Source organism: Helianthus annuus, chromosome 1 (assembly GCF_002127325.2).
Source record: "Helianthus annuus cultivar XRQ/B chromosome 1, HanXRQr2.0-SUNRISE, whole genome shotgun sequence".
Lineage (NCBI taxonomy): Eukaryota > Viridiplantae > Streptophyta > Magnoliopsida > Asterales > Asteraceae > Helianthus > Helianthus annuus.
Window position 1 is genome coordinate 71,067,722 of NC_035433.2, and position 27,902 is coordinate 71,095,623.

Genomic DNA, 27,902 nt, shown 5'->3' on the forward strand with positions numbered 1-27,902 from the left:
GTATAACGTAGTATAGGTCACGTGTTGACCTCGTATAAGCCTATAAGTGTTATATCGTATCGTATAGTAGCGTATCGTGTTGCATCGTATCGTATAGTGTATAGTATAAGTCTCGTATAGGTGATGTATATGCCTATAGGCCTACACGGGACCTCAACCACACCTATAGGCCTATACGGGACATATATACACCTATAGACCTATACGAGTGTTATGTCATATCGTATAGTAGCATATCGTGTTGCATCGTATCGTATAGTGTAGTAGCGTATCGTGTTGCATCGTATCGTATCGTATAATATATTTGTATTATTTACCAATAATATTGTTTTTTATAAATAATTTTCTTTTTTAATTTTTTTAATTCATAATAGTTGTATTATTTTTAATTTTTATAATTTATATTTGTATTATTTACCAATAATATTCTTTTTTATAAATAATTTTCTTTTTTAATTTTTATAATTAATAGTAGTTGTATTATTTTTAATTTTTATAATTTATATTTGTATTATTTACCAATAATATTGTTTTTTATAAACAATTTTCTTTTTTTTTATAAATAAAAAAAAGGAATACACAAAAAAAAAACAAAAATGGAACTTTATATACGCTGCGTATAGATCCCTACGCAGCGTATTAGACTAAAATGACAAAATTACCCTTGTATTTGGCTTCGTATAGCCCCAACACAAGGGTATAAAAGACATTTTCAGACCTTTATATACGCTGCGTAGAGGTCTATACGCATCGTATTTAAACTATGTGAAAAAATGATCCCTCAAACCTACCAAAATGACCCAAAAAAATCTAATGGTTTATATACGCTGCGTATAGACCTATACGCAGCGTATATGACCCTTGTTTTCTGTGCAATGATTGGTTATCAGGCACTGAGATCCATGGTTTGTCTACGCAACGTATTGGTCAATACGCAGCGTAGAGGGTTAACCCTATACGTTGCGTATTGACCAATACGTTGCGTAGATAAACCCTAATTTTGCTAGGGTTTGGTGTGCCAATAGGCACACCCTATTTGTATAATGGAAAATTTTATCAAATATTAACCAAGTTTCTAAAGTGTTAAAAGTAAAATGTAAAAGCACTCAAGTCTTTTGTTCCAATCAGGTGAAACTCTTTTATAAATGTGTAATTATTTTAAACTTATGTATACAAATTATACATTAACTAAAATTACCACCCGGTGCAATGTGGCGGAGATTCATTAGTTATATATCATATTAAATGAAATGCAAATGTTTCTTACATGACCGCAAGCATGTGTGTAAAACATAGAAAATAATAACAAAGTCGATTTCTGACTCGCGCGTTGCGACGTATCTATCAAACGGGAAAAAATAGACGCGCTGCGATGGACCTGTTAAACGGGAAAAGTAGATGAAAAAAACGTTGAACCCCACACACACGTTGCGGCGTGTTAGCTCGGAAAATTTAGAACGAAACGTTAAACAAATATTTACGAAAGATGAAAAGTATAAGTGATCAAAATTGAAAGTAAAAAAGTGTTGGGGTTAAACTGTAAAAGATAAAAAGCTTTGTGTTTTAAGCAAGAAAATCAAAGGGGTTAAATTGCAAATGATGGAAACTTTTGAATTATAAGTGAAAAATCAAATTAATTAAAGGGGTTAAATTATTAAAGATTGAAACTTTAGACTTAAATTGTCAAAGATTGAAACTTTAGAGTTAGAAATGAAAATTTTATTATTATTATTTTTTTTTTTGAAAAACTCCCAAACCCAAGAATACAACAACCTTAAGCATAAGATATTGGTTATAGATTTTATAATTTATAATGAAATTTTGATTACAATTAAGTGTGAATTTCTTTTTTCAACTTAACTTGAAGTATGAGGCAATACTGAAGTTCACGAGATAATAAACAAGTTTCATGATATTTCAACTCAAGTCAAATGGAGAAAAGAAAGAAATATTCAATAAGTAGAAACCAATGTTTTTTTTTTTTTTTTTGTTTTTTTTTTTTTTTTTTGCACCACTTAAGCTTTTTTTTAATTAACAAGAGTAGAATATCTAATCAAAGTTAAATAACTTTAGATGAATAAAAACAAACCTTTTTAGTTACTTTAGTGGGATACTTGACAGACTTGGTTATTATTAAATTGCCCATTTATACTAATATAACTTTCTTTATCTTATAATAAATATACATGTACATTATAAATATTATTATACATTTTTTACCAATAAAACGAGGTTATTGGTAAAAAATGTATAATAATATTTATTATGTATACATATATATAACTTATATGATAAAAGCAACTAAATATTATATTATTATATATGTAACCACGGGGTGTCAGCCTAGTGGTTACCGGCATCCATTTAAAACCGGTTCGGGAGTTCAAGTGGTGCGGGTTCGAATCCTGCTTGCAGGCTCTTCGCTCCCCTCGAACTCGGCTGAGTATTCACCGCCAGGCAGCGTTGCCGGGTCGCTAACTTGGGAAGGGGAATCCCTTCCACAGTCAGGGGTACCGTACATTTACCTTTTTTTATTATTATATATGTATATTAATTAAATAAGAATAAATTTAAATGATAAACGGGTAAACTGGAGCTTTAAAATACAACTTGAAATGAGTTGAACATTCATCGGCCGAATCAGAGGGGGGTCCGTTGACCCTCCGGCCGAGTAGCTTTTCTTTACCGGAGATCCAATGTTTAACGTGTTTCTTTGTGTTTTCTTGGTGTTTGACTCTCTAAATTGTCGGTAAAGCAGCTAAAGTAAAGTGAGAAAGGTGAACAAAGTGCAGATTTGAACATTTTCCGTTTGTAGAAGGTCCAACATTTCGGTAGTAGCAAAGAAGATGACCGGAGAGGAAAAAATTATAATAAAAGCTCCAGCTTTATTTTAAACCATTTTATATTCTCTTCATTTTCTATGCAGTGAAGTGTTTAAAGATATAAATTTAGATTTTTTTAGTTGACCTTCTTTTTAATTCTTTTTGAAGTTTACTTTTTTTGTTCTAATATTTTAGTTATTTAATTTCGTTAAAAATAAGGTTTATATTTGATTTGATTTTTCATATTTTAAGTTTATTAGTTCATAGATTGGTAAAAATAAATATTATAATTTAAAAACACACATGTATACATGTAGGATTAGGTTCATTTGTGAATAAAAATCATCATAGTAAATTGTGTAAATTAATCAGGACCACTAGTTTTCTTTTTAGTTGTTAACAGTAGGATTGTAATTATACAATAAATTAGTTTTAAATATTTATTTTAATCATTGAATTTCAGTTACACTTTTAATTTTGATAGTTTTCTAAAATTGCATAATTATCTTCTTCATCCTTCTTAATTCAAAATAATTTTATTTTTGGATTAAATATTCAATTTTTTTTTTTTTTTGACAATTGCATATCCATGATAATTCTTCATCTCCTCATCATGAATCTTGTGTGATAATGTACACTTGTTCTGAACATATGTGAGATAATGTACATATGTGTACATATGTGTTAAGAATATGACTTGTTAATGTACATATATGTATATACGTGTTGTGACTGTTATGTACACATATGTACAATACCAAATAATCATTTCAGATACTTGCTATACACATATGTACCATGTTGAACAACCATATCATTAACTTCTTTTTTAGAAGTATATTCTGAATGTACATATATGCACATTACAAATCGGACATGTACACTTAAAGAAGATATCAGATGGAACAATATTTGTTAATGTACATATATGTACATACGTTTTTAAATTGTGAATACGTATAATACGTATATGTACATTCGCTTCTACAGTGTTTTTAATCATGTTCTAAATGGAACAATATATTATATAATGGTTATATTTTTTAAAATTAAAAAAATTAGTTAATTGGTGAGAGAAAAAAATGAGAGAGAATGTAATCAATATTTATTGGATAGAGAACTAGTTAACAATTTATATTTATACCCTTTTCATTTATTTTTTACATATAAATAATTATAAAACTGTCATTATTAAAATTTTCAAGATCTAAACAATTAATGGCTCAGATTTGTTCACACAATTCACTCTCAACCTAATGTTCACTCTAGAACCATACTCTATATATGTATATATATGTATGTATGATTTTTCATATTTTAAGTTTATTAGTTCATAGATTGGTAAAAATAAATATTATAATTTAAAAACACACACACATATATATATATATGTATAGTGAAAGTGTATTGTACAATTTTGCTTAACGTACGCTATGAAAATTTAACATGCGTTATTAGTTTTATAACATGCGTGATTAGGTTTTTTACCCCATGCGTGATTTCTGATTTTGTACATGCATGATTATGTTCATGTGTGATTATAGGTTTCAACATGCGTGATTAGGGTTTTTGAGTTTTATAACGTGCGTAATTTCATCTCGTACACATCGTACGTTAAGGAATATTGTACGTTAACCAACCCCTATATGTATATATATGTATGTATACCTTGACCTTCCAGGTAAAAAATCCTGGTTCCGCCAATGTGAACATACATGCAAATTTGCTACGGATATTTTGTCAAAATTTGGCATATGGTGCAAAGTCCCACACTCTCACCTCCGTGTGGATAGTCGGCTAGAAATATTCCAAATTTGTTTGGGAGATTTGGTCAAAATTTGGTGGTGTGGATCGTCGGCTAGAGATATACTTACTTTTCCTAGCTCATTGCCGGTGCCACCAACTCACCAGAGGTTAACATCGGCGATTTTTGTATGCACTTGTTGGTTCATATGGTAAGGAGAAGATTTTCAAGAACAAAATTCCAATAGTTTAAAATACTGTAAGACTTGTTGGTTCATATGGTGTAATCGACAATTCTAGTTTTTCCTAATTTGGAATATGTAGGTATTGTCTTGGTGTTTCTTCTAGAACCTTGGTAGAAGATTTATATCAACTAGAACTACGACCCGCCGCAATGCGGCGGGATTCTTTAGTTATAACTAAGTCGATTTAAGACACGCATGTTATGTTGAACCTGTCAAACGGAAAAAAATAGACGATGTAAAAACGTCCACCCACACACGCACGTTGCGTCGTGTTAACTCGTAAAAATTAGAACGAAACGTAAAAACATTAAACCAAAGACGCACGTTCCGATGTGTTAAGTCACAAAATTTAGAACGAAGTATAAAGCGAAAAAATTGCGGAAAACAACAACTATAAAGGACCAAAAAAAATTGTGAGGATAGATTGCAAAAGATAAAAAGTTTTGTGTTAAAAGTAAAAAAAAAAAAATATAGTTTTGGGTTAAAAGTAATTTAGGAAATATTTTTGGGTGAAAAGTAAAAAAAATATTTTTTTTAAAAACCCCCAAAAGCCAAGGTTTTAACAACCATATGCACAACCATTTTTTGTTTAAATAATCCCCAAAGCCAAGATTACCACACATAAGTAAAAAAACCAAAGTGGTTAAATTGCAAAAGATGGAAACTTTTGAATTACAAGTGAAAAATCAAATTAATCAAAGTGGTTAAATCGTATAAGATAGAAACCTATTGAATTAGAAGTGAAAAATCAAATTAATCAAAAGGGTTAAATTACGAAAGATTAAAACTTTAAACTTAAATTATCAAATATTAAAACTTTAGGGTTAATTAAGGAAACAAAGATTAAACTTTAAACTTAAATTGTTAGAGATATAAACTTTAGGGTTAAAAAGGAAAATTCTAGTTTTTTTTGTTTTTGAAAAACTCCCTAAGCATATATTACAACACATGTATGCATATTCAAGTTGCTTATTTATATGTTAATGATATTTATTTTCTCCTGCCGTTAAAAAGAAGAAGTTGCTTAAATACTCTCTTGGTCTTATTTCTGTAAATGATAACCCGTAAGTTGTCTCATTTAGCTGCCTAAAATAGGTGTATACTTTTGTAACTGGATTGGTTATTGGCTTATGCTTAAGTTTCAACTGCTTATATTAATTCAATTCTACTGTTTAAGTACTATCTGCTGAAGAACAAATCCAACTGTTGAGACTCCTTAGTTTGGGGCGTTTCAATAGATCTATGTATGTGAATCTCAACACAATGTGAATGTATCACGAAATTTGTGTGTTTGAGTTTAGCTTAAATATGAATTTCATACATCGGTTACCTTTTAACATGATAGGGTATAAACTCTTGAAAAAATATTACACTTACGTCTTAGGTGTTGTTTGTTTTTTCAGATGTAAAATGTCTGCAGTCTACGGACCATATCTGCAGCAGAAGAAGTGGACCAAACCTCTTCAGTCTACCAGAAGTAGACTGTTTGTTTTTTAACTTCTGCAAGCTGCTGAACAATATACAAATTCTAATTCCCATTTTATCACAATGAATATCATAATCAAACAACATAACAGGCATGAGTAACACCACAATTCTGAAAATTAACACCAAAATTCAGTAAATTAACACCACAGTCTGAAAACTAGCACCAAAATCTAAAAAATCTAAAACCACAAAACTTACACAATTGACACAAAAACAACTAAACTAGCCTGGAAGATCCTAGGGCTCAACTTTGTAGACATCAACTTCCAAAATAACGTCGAACCGGAACGATTTGCCGCAAATCTTACGGTGGAGATAATACCGAACGAGTTCTTCATCGGTGGGGTGAAATCGGAAGCTAGGAGCGAGAGAAGAAGCGGTGGAGGCCCTGGTGGTGTGGAATCAAGGAGAACTGCCATGAAGGAACGAGTAATTTAGAGAGAGAAAGTGAGGTTTGGTGAAGATGAAGGTGAAAATGAGGAACTGTTTGATTGTTAGGGTTTGATTTGAGAAGGAAGAGAAATGCATATTGACGACTTATAGGTGGGAGGGTGACGAGGTGGTGGCGGACGGTGGGAGGGTGGGTGATGGCGGATGCAGGGGCGGTTCTTAGAAGGCCACTGGCAGGGCCACGACCCGGGCAAGTTTTTCGGCCGTAGTGCTAATTTTCCGCATTTCGATCGAAATTTTTTATATATACTATGTTTGGCCTGAGCTTGCCCGGGTTTTTTTTAGTGTCCGTGTCTTTCGGCCTTGGCACGTTCAACGGGCAAGATCCGCCACTGGGCGGATGGTGGGAGGTGGTGGCGGACGGTAGGAGGGTGACGAGGTGGTGGCGGACGATGGGAGGGTGTCGTCTGTGGGAGGGTGGGTGGCGGCGGTTGAGAAGATGGGTAGAGGAGAAGGGTGGAGAGGTGCTAGGGTTTTCTGGAGGAGAAGAGAGTCTCTAGACCCAAGAAGACCTTGATCCGTGCCTGCACCAAAAAGAGGTTACGCAGACCTTTTTTAATGAAAGGTCTTCGAGAAAACAAACACACTGCAGACTCAAACGTCTGCGCGTGGTCTGCGTGGGGCAGACATAAGAGGTCCTGAAGAGCTTTTCACAGAAAAACAAACACCCCCTTACTCTTCACTCACTTGTAATAAGTTTGGTCCTTTTCAATAATTAATATTAAAAATCAGTTAAGTTTTCATAAACTGAATGAAAGTATAATGTAAGAGAAATTTAAATGTCAGAACCCCAAAACCTACATTAGAAACATAGTTGATTAAATCGTTGAGATTTCAAAATTAGAGAAGGTGAAAATGGAAAAAAAAAAGTACATCTCAAAGGACATCAATTTGGGATAATGTGTTTACTATTGAAAATTCAACGAAAAACCCCATAATAACGCTCTTTCTTAATTTCACATAGGATCCGCTTTCCCGTCTTTTCAAGTTGGCCTCTAAAGAAATTCAAACCAACCGATTCAATAGAAGGTATGCGAGCGAAGAACCGCTGCCATAAAAGGTTATCTCAAGGTTTTCTCAAAAAGACAACTTTCGAGCACAAGTCAGTTCATAATAGGCAAGCAATTACAAAATATAAACAATTTACTAGGGTCTTCTCCTTCCCCAAGACCTCATGCCTTATCTGCTTGTTGAGCTTAGAACTTCTTTCCCAATATTTGTGTAATACCCCCTCCCCGTGGTAGGGTTGACGTGTTACTTATACATTAATCAGAATCAAACATAATTCGAATAAAACTTTAAGAGTTAAATGCTTGGTTGGTCCCTGTGGTTTGCAAAAATTTCATAGTTGGTCCTAGTGGTTTACTAATTACACACGTGGTCCCAAAAGTTGTCAAAAATGAACTCGGTTGGTCCCCAACCCTAACCTCTATTAAATTTCTCTGTTAAAACGCCCCCATGTGCTTGGCATGTGAGGGTAATTTGGTCCTTTCATTCCAGCCCAATTATAAAAAGAGTTAAATACCTTGTAGGTCCCACCCCACCCACTTCATCTTCCCCCAAACCACCACCACCATCTCTGACGGCAATTGCTTCTCCTGCAATTTCTTCGACAAGTTGTTGTTCTGGCATTTTACTCTATTGCAAACATTCAACTCAAAACACACACAAAATCATTACAATAAAACACTATTACTTATCAGATAGATTATGCCACATAAAAATAAGCATCCTCAATTCCTCATGTTCAAGCTCAAAATAACAGAAATCTTCCTCTCTCCACTCACAACTAATCAAATCTGCAACCTAATTACCTAAATAGCTCAATCTTTAAATACTAATCTACTCTTCACAAAACAATTCTAGATAAATTACAGAAAAAATAAATATACCAGTTCCGACCAAGGACTTCATCGGCGCGATAACTGGTGACAGATTCGAACACCTTATTAACATAAATTACCGGAAAATCTGGTTCCATAGCATCCGAAACCACAATTGAAGTCACCGTCGTATTTGAGGCGCTTGAGATCATGTGAATCGTCGTCTGTGCGCATCCCCATGGTGGTCGGGTATTGGTGTTCGGAGGTGGTGGTTGTGGTGGCCAAAGATGATGGCTGGTGGTGGTTACTGGTGTTCGACAGAGAGAGAGGGGGGTTATTGAAGAAGATGATGAGGGTGGGCTGAAAAAGAGGGGTTATTGACCAAGCATTTAACTCTTTTTTTTTATTTCTTTTAATTGTCCAGGGGTAATATAGTCATTTCTCACATAGTTAACCGAGAAATTTAACAGAGGTTAGGTCAGGGGACCAACCGAGTTCATTTTTGACAACTTTTGGGACCACGCGTGTAATTAGTAAACCACTAGGACCAAGTATGAAATTTTTGCAAACCACAGGGACCAACCAAGCATTTAACTCAAACTTTAATAATTACAATTTTTGCAATTAAATTACAAAATTCATTACAAAACATTATTAACTTTATAAAATTTTGTGAGTCTTGAATCCATTTAGCCCACTTCTAGAATTTCTGGATAAACGTACATAAAAAAACATACACACGCCAAATTTACACAGTGAGACAACAACTATACAAAATGCAGTTCCTAACAATATCTATAAAATACAATACATCTATTTAGTAGTTTACATTCAGTGTTCACATTTAGAAGTTCATACCCAGTGGTTTAGTGGTCACCTTACGATGATCTCAATAATATTATGTGAGATCCCATAAGAATAGTGGATACATAAATATGAATATATGATATAATACAAAATGAATGTTAGAAGTGTTGTAAAATAACGGCCTACTAGCGACTAGTATATGAACATAATCAAAGGAACACATAGAGAAAGATAGAATAAAGAACTATTAATCATTGAGAGGTGCATCATTTACAAATGCCAATATATATAGGCACTATGACATTAATACATACATAAATGATATGGGAGTTGGTAATGTGGATGGTCACTAATAAATAATATATTCATAACACTCCCCCTTGACTATCCACATATGATAAAAGCAAGGGGTACATTATCCTTTTAATATGCTTGGATATGCTGCCTCGTTAAAAACCTTGCCAGGAAAACCCAGTGGGACAAAACCTCAGCTAAGGGAAAAAGAGTGCAGCGCGTATTGTCCCCCCCTGATACTTCTGGATCAGGTATGTTGCCTCATTAAAAACCTTACTAAGAAAACCCATTGGGATAAAACTTAGTTAAGGGAAAAAGAGTGCAACTTGAATAAATCTCCCCCTCATTATAATATGTATCCTTTAAGTAAAGTGTGTCCGTCATCCCCGAAAGTTGCTCAAAACTTTTGTAGAATGATTTGTCATTTGATGCCTTGAAGTGCAATCCTTTATGTTGAGTAATGTTGTAAAATCTTCTTGTGAGACTTCTAGTTCTTCCTCTTGCGAACAAATATCATAAGATCCAAGACTATTTGTGTTACATTCTTTATATCTACAAGACTAACAAAACTAGCTTTCATGGGTTAGTAAAATATAGACACATATAATTCTTACCTTTAGGGTATCGACATATCTGCTTTACCATTCAAATGTCTCCTCATTGGACATGTGCTATATCATGTTGATAAATTCAAATAAAAATATATATTATCATGCATGGCACGAAAGTTAAGTTAATGTATAATTGCACTTTAGCCATTGTTGATACACGGAATGTCTGTTGACTACGTCTATGTGAAGTTTTAGGTCAAGATAGGTCAACAGAGGGTCTAGATTGTCAAAATTTGTATTTTAAGTAGTAGGTTCACTTTTATGTACAAGTTGTATATAGATCCGCTCATAGGAACTAGGAGATTCGCTTATTGTGCATTCAGGTAGGTTCGCTTATGAGGTCCGCTCATATGGTGTTCATATGAGCGAACCATAATCACTATATATACCTGATGTTGTATCATTTGAGCGGACATGCATGTATGCTTTTAGAACGGAACTCTGTCAAAATTTCTTCAGAAAGCAATAAAAAGCAGTGGAATTGATAGGACAAGCTGTATAACTTCATATATACTGTTTCCGCCTTTATATACGAAGATGAACTACCTTGACTGACTTTTCGGGTCAAAACAACGGTCCAACAAGTGGTATCAGAGCTCAAGACGAGGAGTTCATAGTACTACAGCTTGAATCTGCAGAAATCTCTCTTTTCTACTCACTTTCTCTCATACTTTTTCAGTTTACAGTGGTTCCTACGGTTGAAATTGTCTGAAAATTGAGTATAATGTGTAAAACATACTAATAACAAACCCTAGAAAGTTTCAGGTTAAAACTCGGAGTAAAAATGGTTAAAATTGGGTAAAAACCTAGATTCGCTTTTTCGAACATCGAGAGGTTCGCTTTTTGGACAAAAATTGATAGATCCGCTCGTAATTCACATTAGGTTCGTTCGAAATAACCAATCAGGTTCGCTCTTTCAGACAGTTTTACTGATAGATCCGCTCGAACGGACACATACAGGTCCGCTCGAACATACATATTCTGGTTCGCTCTTTTGTTCAAGAGATAGGTTCGCTCATCCGGTCTGCTTATTCGGACAGTTTTTGGTCCGCTCGAACGGACAAACTTGGGTTCTCCTTTTCATACACTAATTGGTTCGCTCGAACAAATTTGCTCATCTGATTCGCTTATCTGTACATTACAGATTCGCTTATCTGTCACCTATACAGATAGATCCGCTTTTGTGGTCCTGTTTTTCAAAAGTTCGAAAATTTTTCTAAGTGTTGGTTGATTTTGCAGGAACAGTCAAAATGGATGATATTTTCTTGAATCCTTTCAGCGACATGTATGCATTCACGGGAAGTTCCGGAAACAATGATACATCATCGAGCAATACGAACGAGAATCAACCAAAAGAGAAGAAGAAGGAAGCTTGGGAGTCCGAGAGTGCATTCGGAACATTCAACAAACCTCCGAAGCTTATGGCAATCGAGGAGTACAGCCATTGGTCAAGAAAATTTGAAGATTGGTTGATGGCGTTTGCTTTTGCAAGTTGGAAAAGTCTGAAAAATGGGTACATACATGGAGACAAAAGTGGAGAAACTTTATCATCAGCTGAAGAAATTGAATCTTTTGTAGCCGAACAAAAGTGTGTAGCCTTGTTGTTCCAATCAGTTCGGGAGGATATTATTTCTTTGATAGACTATTCAAATGCGAAAGATTTGTGGAAAAAGCTTGAAAAGAAATGTCTAGGAAGTACGGAAATTGTGAAAAACAAACGAAAGCTTCTTAGAAAAGAATTTGATCTTTTTGGATGTCTTAAGAATGAATCGGTTTGTAAAATGATAGAAAGGTTCGGTCATCTGAAGTTGGAATTAGCAAGACATGAAATCAAGTTTTCTGATGAAGAACTAGTTGACAAACTATTCGATTCATTACCAGACGAAATGGATTGGAGATATTATGCGCTTATGTTGAAGAACACTATTGCTCCTAAAGATTTGACTCCAGATTTGGTGATTGAGAGACTTGAAAGTCACGAGCTGGAACTGAAGAAAACATACAAAGTCAATCACTCTTCTTATCAGCAGAATTTGGATCTCTATTATCCAAAAAGCATGATGCCAAAAGCAACTTCTCCAAAGACTGCATTTTCAGTTGAGAATGTATCATCAGCAAGCAAAGAAATTCAAAGCAGTCAAAGCAGCGGAAGTCACAGTGGTTATCAGAGTGGATCATCATCTTCTGCAAATCGTTCTGATGCAAAGTTTTCATGCAACATCGCGATAGATTTGAAGAATGCTCAGAATTTTGATGAGGAGTCGGCTAAACAACAGATGGTATTTTTGGCGTCTGTGTTAGAATCCTATGAAGGGCTGGTGGCTGGTAAGATTGGGAATACAAATCTAACGAACGAAGATTACGATCAGATAGATCCCGAAGAAATGGAGCTGATCGACATTCGTCGGGTGATGGCGAGTGCTGTTCGACGTGCTCAGCGTTTCATGGAAATTACCGGGAGAAAGACGATCGGTGGTCCGTCTACAAAGTTGGGATTCGACAAATCCAAAGTGACGTGCTTCAAGTGTAAGCAGAAGGGTCACTTCAAACGGGAATGCAGAAATGCATATGCTGATGAGTCAGAAAATCCTTTCAGGGATGATTACTACAAGAAGGCGATTTATCACCAAAATAAATCCGAGCCACCTAGATTGAAGCAGCCTGAAGATAACAGAGACAAATCTAGAGCTATTGCAGTGATCTACGATGATGAGGGGTATAATTGGAGCAAAGAGGTTCTACCGGAGGAAGACGCAGTTGGTTATGCTTTCATGGCAAAGAATGAACCTATTCCGTGGAAAGATAACCGTACGGAAGAGCAGAAGTATAGATACAGAAAAATGATTGCTGAAAACAAAATTATTAGAATTTCTGGTATCTTTCTGGAAGCAAGAAGAGCGAAAAGATGGGATCCGGACAGAGAATGCTACCTTGATCCGCATGGCAACATTGCAATTGATGACAAGACACTTGATATAGAAGCCATCATCAAGGAGTATGAAGAAGAGGATGAGTATTGGCAACACAAATGGTGGGGAACGCCAACCAAGAAGATGATTGAAGAAGAGAAAGAGAAAGAGAGAAAGGAGAAAGAGGAGAAAGAGAAGATAGAAAAAGAAGAAATGGAGAAATCAAAGCAGGTTGATACGGGCATTATCGATACTACGCAGGAGTTGACGGCAGAGAACCTGGGAAAAATGGCTGACAAAGTGCTAGCTGCGAAAGCACTTGAGGTAGACTCTAACTCTGTGTCTGAGTCAAAAGACCAGGTCAGTCCGAATTCGTCAACAAATGTGTCAGGTAAGAAGATCGATGGAAATGCTGACTGCAAAAATTGCAACAAAGAATGCAATTTTTGTAGCACTGTCACGTACCTCAACGGTGAGAAAATTAAAAATCTGACAGCTAAGGTCAGAAGTGTTGAGGATCAAATACTTGGTCGTGACAAAACTGTGAGAGCTTCAACTGAACGGATTAAAGAATTAACTACTCAAATTGAAAAAGATAAAATTGATCATGAAAAGGTTAAAAATGAAAATGAAAAATTAATTCTTGAAAACCGTTAGATTTCTGAAAAATTTGAAAAACTCAAAAGCACTGTTAAAGAAAGTGATGATCGAAATGGTAAAACGTTTAAAGAAAACGAACATCTGAGAGCTGTGGTTAGAATAAAAGAAGAATCAATTAATAAACAACTGGATGAAATCGCTAAATTGAAACTTAAAGTTCAAGAAGCTGAAATCGAGAATGAGCGAATTCAGCTGAAACTTAACAGTTATAGCTCCGCAAGCTTTGTGTTGCAGCACATTGTTCCTAAACCTATAGGGAAAAACAAAGCTGGCGAAGATGTGTTTTCTGACGGTACCGGTGTAGGGTTTCACAAAGTTCGACCGCCAATTTTGCATAATTACACTAAAAAGGAATCTGGGTTGGTTGAACTTGAGGAAGGAAGTGAAGTGCAACTTCCTGAGAACATTGATGTCATGTTCACGTCTTCCAATGACGAAAGTGTCCAAAATGATGTGGTAAAAAGTGTGGTTGACAAAGTGCTAACACCGGATTGTGACACTTCTGAGGAGGATGGGTGTTTTCTGGACAAATACATTCCAAAACAACAGTCCAAAAACAACTTAAATGAAGAATCAAACCTTTTCATGTACAAGATGATGGGTTCGGATAAGTTGTTTTCGGATTCAGAGTTTCCGATCGAGAATGTTAACATGAACAAATTGACAAATGTTTTCAAACTAGTTGAAGTTGAGTTGTCAGCGGTGAATAGTCTGTGTCAAAAGAAAGATAAAATGAGGTTTAAGAAAGAAAAGGTTTACAACAAGAAATCTGTTAATCCACCACGTTTTTACAATAACAACAGGAACAACTGGTCGGGTGGTTATCAGGGGGGTAAACAGTATCAGAAAAGAAATGTTCCAAACAAGAGGTTTGTCGAGAAGAAAACGTTTGTGAATAGTTCGAGTTCACTAGCTGATGAAGAGAAACAAATTTTTTCGAAACCTAATAAAGAGTTCTTTGAGAAGAGAGCTTCACAGGCTCAGTCTGAAGGCACGAGTCGGGTAGCTGATACTCGTACTTGTTTTAGGTGTGATCAGGTTGGTCACATTGCACGAAAGTGTACTTATGTGAAGCCTAAGACTGAAGCTGTGAAAGTTCAACAGAAGAAGGTTGATGTGAAGGGTAAAGCACCGATGATTGTTGAGAAAAGGGTTGTTGAGAAGAAGAATGTTAAAATTGACAACTGCAAAGTGAAAAATGAACCCGTAAAGAAGTTGGTAACTAAAAATGACATATTTTACAAACGGGTTGCATTAACTCAACAGGTGTGGAAACCTAAAATTGAACCAAAAGTTGAGAAGAAAGTTTCAACTTCTGAGGTGAAAAAGGCTGAAGAATCAAGTACGGTTGATTATGATGCAAATTTTCCGCCTCTCAAGGATGAAAATTTCAAAATTCAAACTGCGAGAGTCAAGGTTACACCTAAGGCTGATGAGGCCTGGGTGGACACCATGTTTGATTAAACAGCTTGAATTGCCGGAGCTTCCTGGATCGCGAAGCATGAATCGGCATCTTTCTTGAAGTTGTTGAAGTGATGATTTGTTATATGCAGGATCTTCCAAAACTTGTATCCAGATGGATAATGGATAGTGGAGCGTCAAGACATATGACAGGGAAGACCGCGTTGCTGTATGATGTGAGAAACATTAATGGTGGTTACGTGGGTTTTGCGGGTAATCAAGGAGGAAAGATCATAGGTGAAGGAACGTTATCGAATGGAATTGTAACGTTTGAGAGGGTTAACTACATCGCTGAGCTGGAGAACAACCTGCTGAGTATCTCCCAGATCTGTGACAGGATGTATACTACTCATTTCACCGACAAAGAATGTTTGATCTTGAAACCGAGATTTGTGATACCTGAGGAATGGATCATCATGAGGGCACCAAGAGTCAATGATCTGTACGTGTTGGACATGAGCATCGCTACTACAACCACGGGTCAGGCTCATTGTTTTGTGTCCAGAGCAACGGAGAAAGAATCAAGATTATGGCACCGAAAGATGGGGCATATTCACCTAAGGAAGATGAATCACTTGGTGCATAACGATTTGGTCACAGGAGTGCATGTCAAAGGTTTTCATCTGGAAGGGGAGTGCATAAGTTGTGTTAAAGGCAAACAGAAGAAAAAGTCACACCCTACAAAGCAAGTCAATTCAGTTTCGAGACCTTTGGAAAGACTTCACATGGATTTGTTTGGTCCGATGAACGTCAAGAGTATAACAGGAGACTACTACTGTTTGGTCGTAACTGATGATTATTCCAGATTTTCATGGGTTTCATTTTTGAAATCAAAAGACGAAACGTTTGACAGTTTGATGGCGTTGTTTAAAAGAATTGAGAATCTGTACCAGAGGCCTATCTGTAGAATTCGCAGTGATAATGGTACTGAATTCAAAAACAGTAAGATGGAAGAATTTTGTGATGAAAGAGGTATACTGCATGAGTTTAGTGCTCCGTACACTCCGCAGCATAATGGAGTTGCAGAACGCAAAAACCGGACGATAATCGAGATAGCCAGAACGATGCTTGCAGACTCTAAGTTGCCAATTAATTTATGGGCTGAAGCTGTTTCAGCTGCATGCTATACTCTCAACAGAGTTCTTACTGTAAAGAAGTTCAACAAGACATGTTTTGAGCTAATCAATAACCGCAAGCCGAATTTGAAGTATCTAGAACCGTTCGGATCTCCCTGTACGGTGATAGAGCCTAATGGAAAGTTTGGTCCGAAGAGCATTGAGGGTATCTTTGTTGGCTATTCAAGTCCTACACGACGTGTCTTAGTTCCAAGTGAAAAGCGGATTATTGAAGCAGCAAATGTTGAATGTCAAGGTTACACTATGCCGCCACAGAATCCTGGTGATTCATGGAGATATAATTATGACAAACTTTGGGATTCGTTTGAAATGAGAGAAGAATCAGAGGAAGAAGAAGATTTCTTTGATGAGCTGGATATTTTGCGAGAGTATGAGTCGCAGCTCAGGTTCCCAGCGGAGTATTCTGAAAGACCTCGGGAAACTTCAAATGACGATGAAGCAGGTCCTAGTAATGCTGGTGAACATGATGATGAAGTTGCTCCTGGTAATCAGTCGGAGGTGAATGATGATCAAGAAGCTGATAACATGCCAGTATTTGACCATGGTGATTCAGATCTTGAGGGGGAGCAGATCCAGTTATCAAGTCAAACAAACCAAGTTGGTGAACAAGATGCAGAGCAGAATGTTACTAATCTGGAGGGAAATGTAGATGTTCCAAGCGAAGTGATGCCGCGAACTCTTTCTTATCATCCAGAGGAGTTGATCATAGGAGAATTGCAATCGGGCGTTCGCACGAGACGTCAAATTGACCAGGGCTTAACATGTTTTTATTCTACAGTAGCACCTTTACAAACTGAATTTTCATTAAGTTGTTTTATCTCGCAGGTCGAACCAAGAACTTACAAAGAGGCGCTTACTGAAGACTCTTGGGTCATAGCGATGCAAGAAGAGTTAAGTCAGTTTGAAAAGTTGGGTGTGTGGAAGTTAGTGGATTTGCCGGAGGGTCAAAGGAAAATTAATACAAAATGGGTATTCAAGTGTAAGAGAGACGACAGAGGAGTGGTTGTAAGGAACAAAGCTCGACTCGTTGTTCAGGGCTTTAGTCAACAGAAGGGGATTGATTTTACAGAAGTCTATGCTCCTGTAGCTCGACTAGAGGCTATCAGAATTTTCCTAGCATTTGCGTCTTGGAAGAATTTCAAAGTATATCAGTTGGATGTAAAGTCAGCGTTTCTTTATGGGAAGGTCAAAGAGGAGGTTTATGTTGGTCAGCCGCCGGGCTTTACTGACCCAATCCACAAAAACAAAGTTTATCTGCTGGACAAAGCGTTGTATGGTCTAGATCAGGCACCGAGAGCCTGGTACGAGACTTTGTCTCAACACCTACTCGCTAACCAGTTCATTCGTGGAAAAGTGGATGCCACTCTCTTCACTAAAGTCGTTGATGGTCATCTTCTGATAGTACAAATTTATGTGGACGATATAATTTTTGGGTCAACAAATGAGAAATTGTGCAAAGATTTCGAACAGATGATGAAGCAGAAATTCGAAATGTCATCAATGGGGGAGATGAAATTCTTTCTGGGTTTACAAGTTGAACAACTACCTGAGGGAATTTTCATTCATCAAACGAAGTACGTGCATGATATTCTAGAGAAATTTGGAATGTCAAGTTCTACTCCAGCTGCTACCCCACTTGCGACTAATCATGGGATTCACCCAGATCTCACCGGAGACAGGGCTGATGAAACGTTCTACCGTTCCATGATAGGTTCTTTGATGTATCTGACTGCTTCACGTCCTGACATCATGTACCCAACGTGCCTCGCAGCAAGATATCAATCTAACCCGAGAGCTTCGCACATGATCATTGTCAAAAGGATATTTCGTTACTTGAAAGGCACACCCACATTGGGGTTGTGGTATCCTAGAAAAGGCGATTTTATGCTCGAAGGGTATTCCGATTCAGATTTCGGAAGCTGCAAAGTCAACACGAAATCAACAACTGCAGGATGCCAGTTCTTTGGTCCTAGATTGGTTACCTGGCAGTGTAAGAAACAAACGTCTGTGGCGCTATCTACATGTGAAGCGGGGTATGTTTCTGCTAGCAGTTGCTGCTCTCAGATCCTGTGAATACAGCAACAGATGCGCGACTACGGTTTGCAGTTTCTTAACACACCTCTGTTTGCTGATAATGAGGCCGCAATTAACATTACTAAAAATCCAGTACATCATGCTAAAACTAAACATATAGAAATTCGTCATCACTTTATTCGCGATTGCTTCGAGAAAAAGTTGATACGAATTGAGAAAATCCACACTGACGAACAAAAAGCTGATTTGCATACCAAAGCTTTTGATAAAAATCGGTTTCAATATTTGTTAAAACTTAATGGTATGAAATTGCTTTCGGTGTTGGATGGAATTGTGAGCGTTGATGCGAGTACTGTTGCGGATGAAGACGAGAAACAATCTGCAATGGTTTGTCGATTTTTTACGTGTTTTGGTATTTAAGGGGAGATAGTTGTATATAGATATTTTTTTAGAAAAATACAAAAACAGTAAAAAATGAAAAATACAAAAACATGATAAAATTGAAAAATAGCTTGTGTATATAGGGAAAATGATAGTACAACGGCTCTGATACCACTTGTAGGACCGGTTTTGACGCCGTTCGATTGCGTAACGAACGTTCGACGTGCGGAATCCGTGAACGTGCGTGACCGAACACACAATAACGTACCAGAACCGTGATTTTATTGATGAAGATGACGTGTACAAGCAAAAATCACGTGGAGAGTATACTTTCTCTCTCTAGACTTTCTCTCTCTAGACTTGAATCACCAAAACCACCAAATGGAGCCAAAAGTCTTTTAACTTCTTACAACTTATGTCATAACTATCCTATTTATAGGTCAAGGCTTTAATGAAACTTTACATTAACTACAAGATTGCCACCTTGCCTTTTAACTAGATATGACACTATAAAGACTTGATTTCTTCGGTTTCTCGCTATGGCTCGGATTGACGAAGGCGATAGACATTTATGCACTAACAACCTCCCCCTTGGATATTGCCGCAGTCAATCTCGTAGCGTCTTGTGTTTCTCTTTCTCGAACAGAATCCTCGTGGATCTGTCTTCAAGCTTCTGTTACTCCCCCTTTCGGTAGTCTCTGTCTTCAGGCTCCCCCTTTCGTCAAGCTTCCGTGCTTTTGGGATCGACGCCTGGCTTTCCGTAGCAACAGAATCAGAAACCTACACATCTCAAACACACAATTATAACAAACAATATTGTGATTCAAATTAATGAATCATCTAAACATTTGAGGATTTTTCACATTTACAATTTATCAACTTTGAAACATTCCAAAATCTGATTCAAATTAATGAATCATCTTAAACATTTCAAACCATTTAACCAACCTGTCTGTTCATCATGTTTAGCCTTTGAGATTTTGAATATCAGCTTTTCACCATCAGTTGTCGAAAATCTTTTTGGATTTTTTCAATAAAATGAAACATAAGTGCAAAAACAGAAATTAAATGCAGAAATGAAACATGTACAAACATATTTTTGTGAGTTTGTGCAAGAGGATCATATCAGTTTTTGAGACATATCACCAACACCGTTAAGCTTTTAAACATTTCAAGTTTTAAACAATTTACCTAGATTGTCAGTATATTGGTCCACTTTAAATTTTCACACAAATTTCAATTGATTCGAGATACGATATTAATGTTTTAGAAACTTGAACTTAAATGTGTATCACTCCACTTGAATATACTCCCGTATCCAGATCCCAATGTTCAGTCTTACAGGTGAGTATACCACAGATGATATCTGTTAAGGGGTAAATTGCGAGGGCCGTGAGAGCTTAGGTCAATACTTCCGTATACGCAGAGAGATGACGGCTTCGACTTTTGGTGGGTCCCCTTTAGAGGATCTTTTGTTATAACAGCAGTGACTATTAATTTTATTGTTTTATCAACTTGCTGAGGGCTGCGCTTATATTTCAAAGCATTTTGCAGAAAGTATTATTCATGGACTAGGTCAGTATTTCCATACAGCAGAAGTCCCGGAATAATACCTTAGATATCACTGAGTATAAAGACCTAGTATCTCAGAAAGAGGGACCTTTCAAACAAGATTTCGGGGGTTACCCATATATCCAAGAATAGTTACCCACAAATCAAGTAAGTTTGAATTTAGGTTTATATCTCGTTTCAATTTACTAAATGTGCGAAAACCTACTGACACATCCGCAGTAAGATCGTTTATCACATTTTGACTTTCCAATTCTTTAGTATGTTGTGATAGTCCACTGATGTACTATCATTTCCTCTTTTTCGCAACAAAAACTCATTTTTGCATTTTTCAATGTTTTTGACATTTTCAAATTTTCTATTTTTTTAAAAATTTTTCTCCCCCTAAAATCAAAATATGTTTCAATTTTGATTTTCTGGGAAAATTTGAAACAAAATGTACAAACTTGACAACTTGATGAGAATCACTTCAATTCTCCATCCACCTGACATAAACAATCAGAACTCCCCCTCACAACAAACTATTTTCCCATTGTGATTTCAAAACACTTAAGTTTGTTTTAATCAAAATGGTTTTTCCGGAAAAATTAGTTTGTTTACCAAACATTTGTAGGTTCGGGGTCACTTCATCACCTTGTTTTCTTCATACACATGACAGATTTTACAATATCAGTTTTAGATCTCAAACACCACTTGTAGAAAATCAAGTACAACTTAATGTCCCTGATTTACTACATGTAAAATGAAAAATCACCAGAGTGAAATTTCTCAAGAAATGTGCCGATTCATGTTCCACGCTTACCAACCTGGGAACTCCGGCAAGTCAGGTTTTTCATTTGAACAGTTTCACCCAAGCCTGACTGTCCTTGGGTGATTTTGAATTCTTGTTCAACAATGGTGGAAAGTTTGCATCATCCATTGTTAAATCATAATTCTCAACTTTTACCTCAACAACTGGCTCTTCTGGTTTTGACGAACCAGAATCATTGCCTGAATGTGGCTTGTCTGACTTTAATGAGCCAGATTCATCGCCGACATGTGGCTCCTTTGTTTCCGAAGAAACAGATTCATTGCCACAAAATGTTACCTTCTTCTTGTCCTTTTTCGTCCTTAGATTTGTATCTGATGAATTCATCTTGCTTGACTTTGCAATCGAGGGAGTTGATTCATCAGAACTCTTATTCGATCTGTCAGCTAAATCCGAGGACAAAATCTTCTCCAGATATTCTCTCGCCTTCTTCCTCTTCTTTCGCAGTTTGTCTTTTTGCCCTTGAGAAAGCTTCACTTTCTTTTCTTGAACTTTAGGTTCTTGAACCTTCTACTCTTTGGGCTTGACATTGACTGGTTTCTTTGCCAACTTCTGAGATTTAACCCTCAATCTTTCACTTGATTTCCTTGGGCAATCTCTGGCAATGTGACCTTTGATTTGACAATTATAGCATCTTCTCGTCTCAAATCTCTGTCTCTGGCAGTTAACAGCAATGTGTCCTTGAAAACCACATTTGTAGCACACTATGTTATCATACCAATCACCATTGTCACACCAAACGCTCAGATCAAAGCACTGTTTGGCTTGGTGATATTCTTTCCTCCTCTTGATTGTTGGATTTGACTTTTGAGCACTGTTGTCAAACCTGCACCACTTATTACCAACAATTTTTGAGTTTTCATTTTTCAATTTTTGTGCTTTTTGGATGCGATTGGATGATCGATCTGATGAGCTTTTATTTTCTTTTTGTACAATTTTCTCAGTTTTAATTTTTTGTTTATGTTCTACAATCTTCTTAACAGGTTTTTGTTTTGAGCATTCACCTATTTCAGTAGATTGCAAAACAGTATTTTTGAATTTTTCTTTTAATTCCAAAAACAATTTTTGTTTTTCAATTTTTTCATTTTCATCATCAGATTTCTCATCACAATCTTCAACTTTGACATTGTCAAAGTTTGTGACATCGTCACTTATTGGAACAGAATTGATCGGTTTTGGACATGGAATGTTCACATATTTTGAAGAAGTCAAAAAACCTTTCAATTTTGTTTCAAGCTCACTGATTTTCTTTCGAGCTTGCTCACTTTCCTTTTCAAGTCGAATAATCTTTTCAAGATGAGAATTGATCATTTTTTTGCTTTTCGATGTTGTTTTTACTAAACACATCTCTCCCATCTTCAAGAATTTTTATTTGACTTTAAAATTCCTTTTCCACTTTTAATTTTTCATTTTCAAAATTTTTCATTTTATCTTCAAAAACTTTCGCATTTTCTTTCAATTTTTTGTTTTCAAGCTTTATCCAGAAATCTTCATCTTCTAAAGATTTCTGTTTGCTTTCAAAATCCTTTTCTTTCTCTTTCAAACTCTTGTTTTCTAATGTCAAACTGTTCAAATTACTTAACAGTTTGTCATTTTCTGATTTCAACCTCTCACAATTTGTCTTCAACACAAGAATTTGTTTCTCATCATCTTTCTTTTCCTTTTTCAAAACAGAAATTTCTTCCGTTTGTTCCTATCCCACTTGAACACTCTTGCTTTTCTTTAGTATTGATTTTACACTTTGACTTTTCTTCTTCTCAGCATTTCTCTCCATCTGTTCTTCAAGTCTCTCAATGAATTGACAAATTGTCAATCTAGAGTATTCTCCAGTCCTTTTTAAGTCCAAAAGATATGTACCCCATTCTTGTTGAGGTATGGAATTGGCTAATCTTTCAACCCATTCATTTGGACTTTTCTGAATACCCTTCTCAGACATTGAGCGAACAAGATGGCTATACCTCTCAATGATACTCTTTGTGTTTTCTCCTGGATAACCTGAAAACGAATCAAATTCTTTCTTTAATACCTTTATTCTATCAAATGTTTCTTTAGTCATATTAAAGAAATTCGTATCCATGATTTGGAAATGAAAAGATTCACAAAAACTCAATTTCCACAAAGCCCACAAAACGTTTGTTTCCAAATTTAAATCCACAAGCTAGCGACCCACTAATCAAACTTTGTTTAAAACTCTCGATCCAAATATACTTGTTTTTCACAAGTCCACTATCGAACGGCCCAAAATTCACTAATTCTATACTAACTTTCAAAGCCCAAAATAAAATATCTTGGCCCACTTATCAAATCGTTTCACACTAAAAGCCCAAATTTCAACAATCTCGGTCCTCTTGATAAACTTTCACTATCAAAATACCAAGCTCAGTAACTATTTCAGCCTTTTAACCTTTTACCATGTTTTTTTTTTAAAAATGACCGACAAACAACCGACACAAAACAATGTGATTGGGCCAATATAAAATGGCTGATGATGATAGGACCAAACACCTAAAAAGTTGCCGACAAAAACAGATGATAGGAACAATTGTTATTGGGTCGTAATTCAAAACATGTTATAGGGCCTGACAACAAACCGACAACTTTACTTGTTTTAGTGTTTGATTGGGCCTCAAAATTTTTTTATATGATAACAGCAACGGCAACATACAACTCCATTTTGTGATTGGGTCAAATGGTCAATTGTACTCCACTTCACTGTGATTGGGCCGCACACATCATGTATGGGCTGCACATGGGCCGTCAACAATCAAAGATAACTGTTTAGTATATCACTGCTTTTAATATTTGATTATAAGTGCAACTAACTTTTAATTGGGCCTCTAAATTGTAATAGCAGACAGCAAACAACTTTTAATTATTCAACCTACTTGGTCGATATTTCCACTAAGATCGACAATGATTGGGCCTCACTTCTACAAATCCGACAAGATAATGTGACTGCTTTGGGCTTCACATTTAGCCGACAACAACAGTCTTAAATTAATCCTATTTGACCTCTTGTTCTATAAGAATCGGTGATCACATGCAACACATCTCAAATCAAATTTTGTGATTGGGCAATTCAATTGTGTGTGACCGACAACCGACAACAATTTCTCAAGGACTGATAATCAAATAACTATGATTGATTCTTTGTTTAGAACCTATTTCACATGAGCCGTCAATTATCGCTGATTGGACCAATATAAGCGAACCTATGTAATTATCATATGAGCGGACCAGAATTGTCATAAAAAGCGAACCTCACATGTCACCAGAAGCGAACCATAAAAACGAACCACCCTATGAGCGAACCACTACGCTTAGACCTTATGGGCGAACCTCAACAACCACAATAAGCGAATCTGTATATTGAACGCATAAGCGGACCTATCAATACCCTAAAAGCGAACCTATCTGATTGTTATAGCAAAAACGAACCTAAAAACTTCGATTTCTCCTAAACGGCTAGGAGATTTGATCTGAAACTTGGTAGGGTTGTAAATCAATGATTTTCGCATAACATGTTAAAAATTCAGACGATTCAGACCGTGAAAACCTGTTCAATTTGACGAAAATCAGTAAAAACCGTGAAAAATGGGTAGAAGATGAAGAGATGATGAAATTCGGATCTGAATTAGCTGAAATCTGGTACGAATCAATGCGTTTGATCGTGCAATCGAGCTCCTAGCTCTGATACCACGTGTAGGACCGGTTTTGACGCCGTTCGATTGCGTAACGAACGTTCGACGTGCGGAATCCGTGAACGTGCGTGACCGAACACACAATAACGTACTAGAACCGTGATTTTATTGATGAAGATGACGTGTACAAGCAAAAATCACGTGGAGAGTATACTTTCTCTCTCTAGACTTGAATCACCAAAACCACCAAATGGAGCCAAAAGTCTTTTAACTTCTTACAACTTATGTCATAACTATCCTATTTATAGGTCAAGGCTTTAATGAAACTTTACATTAATTACAAGATTGCCACCTTGCCTTTTAACTAGATATGACACTATAAAGACTTGATTTCTTCGGTTTCTCGCTACGGCTCGGATTGACGAAGGCGATAGACATTTATGCACTAACAATTGTTGTGTCGATAGGTTTTCATACATTTAGTAAATTTATTCGGGATATAAACCTAAAATTTCAAACTTGTGAAATTCGTGGGGAACACTACTTGGATATATAGGTAACCCCTGAAATCTCGTTTGAAAGGTCCCATATTCTGAGATACTAGGTCTTTATACTCAGTGATATCTGGGGTATTATTCCGGGACTTCTGCTGTATGGAAGTACTGATCTAGTCTCCGAATAATACTTTCTGCAAAATGCTTGAAACATAGCATCGCCCTCAACAAGCTGATGAAACAATAAAATTGATAGTCGCTGCTATTGTAACTAAAAGATCCTCTAAAGGGGACACACCAAAAGTCAAGCCGTCATCTCTCTGCTGAACGAAAGTTCTGACCTGAGCTCTCACGGTTTCGCACCTAACCCCTTACAGATATCATCTGTGGTATACTCACCTGTAAGACTGAATATCTGGGATTCTGGATACGGGAGTATATTCAAGAGGTGGGACACATGAATTGAACTAAGTTCTTAAGATACTTAAATCGTATCCTGAATAGATTGAAGTTTGTGTGAGAATTTAAGATGGATCAGTATATCGACAATCAAGGTGGAGCAGATGCAGGAGATTCTGAGCTGAAGAATGAGGAGAGCTTATTTTGTTGGAAGTTTGATTGTTTTATAAGTCAAAAACAAGTTCATTTACTTGATACTTGTTATTTTCAGAAAAAGTTGAAAATGAGTTTACTAAATCAGTTTGATTCGTCAAAAGATCAACCAGGGTCATTAAATTGAACTTGGTAGATTAATCAAGTGTTCAGGGTCATTAACTTGAACTTGAAGACTTGAGTGGATTTCTAAAACTGATTGAATTTGTGTTTATTGTTAGAAAAGATAGATCGTAATGGTATTGGTTGAGTAACAGGTTTGGAGACTTCATTATTCCCAACGAAGGCTAATTGTCAAAGCTTGAACCAGATATCTCAGATCTCAGCATACTGAGAGGGGGAGTCTGTGAAAGGGGGAGTCTGGATCAACAGCCAAAGGGAAGTCTGAAGTTAGAGCTAGGTGTTAATCCCGGAACCTGTGAAGAATGCTTACGAGGAGAAGACAGAGTTAGAGAAAAGACCAAGACCGAAGACTCAGGAGCTGAAGATTGCTGAAGACTACGTCAACATCCAAGGGGGAGTCTGTTGATACACGGAATGTCTGTTGACTACGTCTATGTGAAGTTTTAGGTCAAGATAGGTCAAGAGAGGGTCTAGATTGTCAAAATTTGTATTTTAAGTAGTAGGTTCGCTTTTATGTACAAGTTGTATATAGATCCGCTCATAGGAACTAGGAGATTCACTTATTGTGCATTCAGGTAGGTTCGCTTATGAGGTCCGCTCATATGGTGTTCATATGAGCGAACCATAATCACTACATATACCTGATGTTGTATCATTTGAGCGGACATGCATGTATGCTTTTGGAACGGAACTCTGTCAAAATTTCTTCAGAAAGCAATAAAAAGCAGTGGAATTGATAGGACAAGCTGTATAACTTCATATATACTGTTTCCGCCTTTATATACGAAGATGAACTACCTTGACTGACTTTTCGGGTCAAAACAACGGTCCAATAGCCATGGTACTTTTGAAATGAGAATCTCTACTTTGGTATGAGATGATAATAATAATTTCTTATAAAAAGTGTCTGAACAACCTTTAACATACTATAAGGTTGAGCTCTATACATACTAAAATGTCGCACCAACATCTTCTAGATGTAGTTTGATAGATGAATAAAGTATGATTACAAATATATTCGAACTGCAAGTCGAGTAATAATTAGACTGTGCTAGGGTCATTAAAAAAATTCCCATTCTAAAAGCTCGCCAGTTTCTCTTGATGATGCTCAGGCATCATCACTGTAAATTGCGATTATAGTGAATTTTTAAGAAAAAACATTTGATAAAGATGGATAATATTATCAAACTTATATTGCTCTTTATCAGAATATATCATGAGTTGTACAACACTCAACTTGACTATTTTAGTTCATATTATCTTTAACTTTATAAAGATACATTCTTGGGGACTTGAAATCAATGTTTCAGGCATTGGCAATCATATACATACTTCTTTCAACTTGGAAAAACAATGTTTGTGCATTCACTCTTTAGGAGTTCTATTACATATTCCTCCTCATTGATTTCTATATCATATGCAGGGATCTCTTGAATATTTAATCCATATTGTACCATGCTTATACATTCTACATTAAGATGCCATAATAACCAGGCATAAGTTTCCTATGTATAGTTATTGGTGCACAAGAATTACATCATTAAGATGTTTCAACTAACCTTATAAGCACTTAAATGCTTTAGGATACTCATGGGGAGTTCAAGTTATATTCAATTAAATAACATATACAACATGTATATGTATTCAGATTAGAATTTATATAATAATCATAATATTCTCGAGAACTTATTTTATATGACTTATTATCAAGTGACACATAACTTTCATAAGACGCATGTCAATTCTCTTTTATATATTACCAGACTAATAAGATATTGGAAAGTCAATGCA